Source organism: Myotis yumanensis, unplaced genomic scaffold (assembly GCF_028538775.1).
Source record: "Myotis yumanensis isolate MYYU_CA2020_CCGP unplaced genomic scaffold, mMyoYum1.0.hap1 SCAF_2, whole genome shotgun sequence".
Lineage (NCBI taxonomy): Eukaryota > Metazoa > Chordata > Mammalia > Chiroptera > Vespertilionidae > Myotis > Myotis yumanensis.
The window spans coordinates 71,671,648-71,678,149 of record NW_027223753.1 but is presented as its reverse complement, the minus strand read 5'-3'; positions in this window follow the sequence as shown (position 1 = coordinate 71,678,149).

Sequence of the window (6,502 nt, the reverse complement as noted above, 5' to 3'; positions counted from 1 at the left end):
GTCGTACGCTAATTACCATGTTTCTCTTTTATTAGTGTAGATGCTCTTGGATTAGAAAGGATACATCAAAACATTACCAGTGATTGTCTTTGTGGTGAGATTATATATGTCTTTTAAAACTACTTTACAACATTTCCCAAAGTGAGCATTTTACACACATTTAAAGATCAAAACCCCTTAGTTCTAACTGCCTGAGATCTTTTTATTCCAGATTAAGTATTTTCCCGCTCTACATGGCATCTTCTTGAGCAATTTCAAGTAAACTCCAACTTCCTTGTTGTGAATAAAATTTTTAAATTTCACCATTCAATTTTTTTGGTCATACTGCCAATTTCTTATCAACACACCATAATCTTGCAATATTTTCTTATCGGTCTTTACCTATGGATTATGAGGATCTCCTAGAAAAGAATCTGGCCTTATTCATTTTGGTAGTCTCAGTACCTAGTGGATAGATATTTAATAAATATTGACTGAATTGGAGTACATAATATGCATCTTTGTGTTTCTAGTTCTAGTGCCAATGCCTAATGAACTTCAGTGGAACTGTATTTCAACTTTTGGCCAATATATTACTAAAATCACACAGTCACTGGGGAGCAAAAAAAAAAATCAGTTTTCACAAAGGACAGTATTTTTTTTGTCACAATTTACTATGCATTTACACACACACATTTATATGTAGACGTATTTTTTTCCCCATCTAGCAGGCTTAAAGAGCCTTCTACTACTGTTGTTTGAAAGACTGCCAAATCAGTTAAGTTTTCCAATTTACCAGTAAGAAAACTAAGGCCAAAAATTTCAATAAGGTCACCTAGTACTCCAAAAGCAGAACCAATTCTAGACATTGGTTTTAAAAAGCACTTATGTACTGTATTAAATATTTAAAAGCATGAGATGGAAACTATTCTATCCTAAAACTTCCATCTGGGCAGAACTTTGATGGCAGCTATAATTACCAATATTCTTCTTGTAAGCTATGTTTATAATGCGTGTTCCAGAGAGTGATGTGTTCAGCACCATTCCCACCCGTTTACTGTATTGCAGGGGCTGGGAAACCTTGAAATTTCCTCAGACTCCCTTACCAGCAAGGTTCCTGTTTAGGGTTCTGTCAACTGCAGGCATGTGCAAGAGATTAGAGAGCTAAAGGGAGATAGAAACTATTTTTTTAGGTCAGGCAGTGGTGGCACCAGAAGATTTCTGCACCCTGGCACCCAGGTAGCCAAACATGCACCGGGAGCATGGGGCCAGAGGAGCACGATTCCTGTCAGTCATGGGCAGTAAGGGTTCTTGCATGAGTTGAATTCTGCAAATGAAGGTTCCACGGGAAGATGCACCTTCCTATGGTCATCATTACTGGGCAACAGCACCTCCTTTTGCTCCACCAGCCTTTCCAAACATTTTAATTTCCTATTTTAAATCCCTCCTTACTTAAAATACCTCAAGTAACTTCCATTTTTCTAATTACATGGTGTAACATTTTATCTGGCATTCCTGGAACCAAAGAGTATGCTATACTGGGAAAATGATTTTTCCAGAGAAGTTTAAAATTTTCAGGACTAAATACCAATTTTCCTGAAAATTTTTACTAAATGATTCATATGTGGTCCTTTCTTCCTAAATAGAGTACTTGAAATTTTTCTCCTTTCTATTAGTATCACCATGGAATATTCACTGAGTGTCGCCCTTGTTTTAAGCCCTACATTGAAATTCTGGAACAGATGGTATGGAACACCTGGCTAAATCAGTACTGACCACAAGCAGATACTTATAAGTTCAATTGCAAAAACTTTTATATACAGGGTGGGGCAAAGTAGGTTTACAGTTGTATGCAAAACAGTTTATTCCTATATTAGTAAATTATTGTATTGTTATCCATATGAACCGTAAACCTACTTTTGCCACACCCTATGTAAGTTACTAGAGATAGAGATGACAACCTGACTACTTTCCCCAAGATACTCTCACAGAAAAATATGTAAGCAAATTGTAATAAGGAATGAGAGTTACAAAAATAGAAATACATACCACAGGCACACACTGTTCAGAGGGATTACTTACTATGCATTGGGGGCATCTGGGAAGGCTCTATGTGTCGGCTAAACCTATTTGTTCATGTTGACCAATGCTATCCCGATAAGTGTAAAAAAAACAACAACAAATAATGGGTCACAGCTACCAAATCCTGATTCCTATTTGCATAATAGTTTGTTATTGGGATATGAAGAAATAGGGGTCTTGCAATTAAAAATTTTAATTTGGCCTTGGTTTTTGAGAGCTCATGCCTCCCAAATTCCAAAATTCTGCAACATTTGGGTAGGATGAAATTATAGAACCTAATGCCAGTCACTGTGTGTGTGTTTTCTCAACTTTATTACAGGAGGAATTGGGGGAAGAGGATAGATTTGAAGGTTTTTGTTTTCTTAATGCAAAATAATTTATCTTGTGTTTGATATGTCAGACGAGACTGTAAGGCTCACATGTTTCTCCACTGGGCTCTAACTCCAGCTCAAGCCTTCCAAAATCCCCCTGGATTGAGGGAGGTGAGATATTGTTCCAGGTCACTTTTTTTCAATAAGCTTTCAAGCATTTTGACTGCAAGAAAAGTCACATATAAAGCTTATGCAGCCGAAACCGGTTTGGCTCAGTGGATAGAGCGTCAGCCTGCGGACTGAGGGGTCCCGGGTTCGATTCCGGTCAAGGGCATGTACCTTGGTTGCGGGCACATCCCCAGTGGGAGATGTGCAGGAGGCAGCTGATTGATGTTTCTCTCTCATCGATGTTTCTATCTCTCTATCCCTCTCCCTTCCTCTCTGTAAAAAATCAATAAAATATATTTTTAAAAAAAGCCTATGCAAAAAATCAATTTCATGAAATAGCTTCTATAACTATAGTTCATATTCTGCATAACACTGAGAGACTAGTGACTCATTTGGGCAACAGTGGGCAGAAATAGGAAGCTAAAAATACTACCAGACATTACCTTTGCTTCCTTAGAGTGAGCTCTACAATTATCTTGTAGTAGCACATAATTTTGCTATCCTCAGGCAGACTTATAATTTTTTAAATAACCTTCAAATAAAGGCATAAAGATTCATCCCAGTGTTTTCAGAGTACTTTTGGGGGGAAAGCAGAATGTAGTAGAAAAAAACATAGTCCTTAGAACTACTTAGATTGGGGTTCAAATTCTAATGCCTCCAATTGCTAGGTTATTGTATTACTTAATTTATCTTAACTTCTGTTTATTTGTAAAGTGTTTATAATAGACAGACCAAATTTTATAGGGGCTACTATTATATGTATATTTCAATAGTGTATCTTAATCTAATACTATTAGACTTATAAAACACCCTATTCTGTATAAGACACCAAATAACTGCTTCTGAAATAACTACCATTATTGTCTTTTTTTAAGTATACTACTACACCTTACTAGAAGTTTATTAATGACATAAATATAAAGTTAATGGTATCTTTTATAGGCACAATAAAGGAAGCAAACTTATTTAGAAGATACTTTTATAACAAAACCATTTTGAGCCTGCCATATTTTCCCCTAGTGGTTGAGGATCTTTAGCTGCCTTAACAGCAAGCATAATTTCTTCTTCCATCACTAGATATATCCTTTCTGATAATATCTCTCTCCGTCCATACCTAAATCCCCAATAAAATCTTCTCAATTCAGCCCGGCCAGTGCTGCTCAGTAGTTGAACGTTGACCTGTGAACCAGGAGGTCATGGTTTGATTCCGGGTCCAGGTTGCAGGCTTGATCCTCAATAGGGAGCATGCAGGAGGCAGCCAATCGATGATTCTCTCTCATTAATGATACTCCTATCTCTCTCCCTCTCCCTTCTTCTCTGAAATCAATAAAAACATATAAAAACAAAAACACACAAACCCCTCCCAAAAAAACCCTTCTCAATTTAACTAAAAATTTTTCAGTCAAATCTCCTTCTTCAAGCTCCACTACTGACTGACTCCATGTCACTAATAAACAAGTGCTATTCATATAAAGTATACAAAAGCAAACTTATTAGATAATACCAAATTGAAAGGAAATAGCCACGGACTATATTATTTTCCAACTCACTACATTATGCATAAGATAGGAAATTTTATAAAGAAAAGAAAATATTGCATTGTGTATGTCTTTATCTTTAATGGTATATCTGTTACCAGTCTGCCACCCTGGACTATCAATAACTACCTCACAGAGGTGAGGAAGAAATGAAATAACATGTTAAAGATCTAGCACAAAGTGTTGATCACTTTTGTTCATGTCACATTTATCATATACTAGAGGCCTGGTGCACGAAATTTGTGCATGGGTAGGGTCCCTAGGCCTGGCCGGCGATCAGGGCCAATCGGGGCCTTCCTTTCCCCAGCTGCTGGTCGAGGCCTTCCTCCGTTCCATGCTGCCCCCTGGTGGTCAGCACACATCATAGCGAGCGGTCGAACTCCCGAGGGGACAATTTGCACATTAGCTTATTATATAGGATTATAATGTCTTTATATGTACACTAGAGGCCCAGTGCATGAAATTAGTTGACTAGGGGAGGGGAGGCCCTCAGCCCAGCCTGCACCCTCTCAGTCTGAGACCCCTCAGGGGATGTCCGCCTACCAGATTTGGCCCGCCCCCATGGGGAGCAGGCCTAAGCCAGCAGTCAGACATCCCTCTCACAGTCCAGGACCCCTCACTCCTTATCGTCCGCCTACTTGCTGCTCCTTAGTGCTGCCACCGAGGCGGGAGAGGCTCCTGCCACTGCCGCTGCGCTTGCCAGCCGTGAGCCCAGCTTCTGGCTGAGCGGTGCTCCCCCTGTGGGAGTGCACTGACCACCAGGGGGCAGCTCCTGCGTTGAGCATCTGCCCCCTGGTAGTCAGTGCCCATCATAGCAACTGGTCATTCTGGTCATTCCGCCGTAAGGGTCACTTAGGCTTTTATTAAATAGATTCATATCATACTGCTTTCCTTGTTTCAGTTCTCAATATATAAATCTGTACACTCAGAAAGACATGCTTGTTAGGGACCAAACAGTATTTGTACAGCCATGTTCCTAGCAGCTTTATTCACAACTAGAGGCCCAGTGCATGAATCCGTGCACAGTTGGGGTCCCTCGGCGTGGCCAGCGACCAGGGCCTATCGGGGGGCCAGCCAGCTGGGGGGAGGGGCCTCATGAGGGCGTTTAGTGAGGGACAATTTGCCTTGTGAGCTCCCACAAGGGGAGTGTCACTCAGCCACAAGCCTGGCTGACAGCTGGCGAGTGCAGCGGCAGTGGCGGGAGCCTCTCTCTCCCACCTCCACGGCAGCGCTAAGGATGTCTGAGGGCTCCTGGATTGTGAAAGGGTGCAGGCGGGCTGAGAGACAGTCCGCCCCCACAACCCCGACTGCATGAATGTCGTGCACTAGGCCTCTAGTATTAAACAAAAACAGACCTGGCCCTTCCCAAAGAAGGGAGGTCTTTTTTCTTAAAGCTTCAACCAACTAGGGGACCATAGGGGACATTTTATTATTGAGCACAGTCATTATTATTATTATTATATTACTATTTTTTAAAATATATTTTTATTGTTTATTGATTTTTTTAGAGAGGAAGAGAGAGGAATAGAGAGTTAGAAACATCGATGAAGAGAAACATCGATCAGCTGCCTCCTGCACACCCCCTACTGGGGATATGCCCGCAACCAAGGTACATGCCCTTGACCAGAATCGAACCTGGGACCCTTCAGTCCGCAGGCCGACGTTCTATCCACTGAGCCAAACCGGTCAGGGCTATATTACTATTTTTATTAAACTTCCCCCTACGGATGAATGGGGGGCAAAATAACTTAAAAAAAAAAAACACACAGATCTGCTATAGCAAGTATAACTCATTTGGCATAATTTTGGTATTTTGAGAAATCCATCAACATTATTGGCCACTAAACAATTAGTAATTCATTATTATGGTACACTTAAAATGGTGTCTTCTCACAAACATTTTGGAAAACTGACAAGTACATACTAAAACTGAATATATGCATACCCCATGACCCAGTAAGTCCACTCCCAGGTATATATTAATAGAAATGTGTGTATGTGTGTGTGTATATATATATATATATATGTATTTTTTTTTTTTTCACCAAAAGACATAACAATGTTCTCCACAGCATTATTTATAATAGTTCAGAACTAGAAATTCTTCAAGTGTTCACCAATGGTAGAATGAATAAATGTTGGATATAAAAAATGGATAAATTAATGGAATACTATTTAGCAATTAAGATGAATGAACAACAAATACATGCTACAATATAAATGAATCTCACTCTGGGGGTTGAATAATGGCCTCGAAAGATATCCAGGACCTAATCCCTAGAAGCTGTGACTGTTACCTTTTATGGCAAAAAACGACTTTTGCAGCCCTAGACTGTTTGACTCAGTGGACAGAGTTTCAGCATGCAAAATGAAGAGCCCCAGCCGGTGTATGTGTGTGTGTGGGGGGGGGGGGGGGGGGGGCGG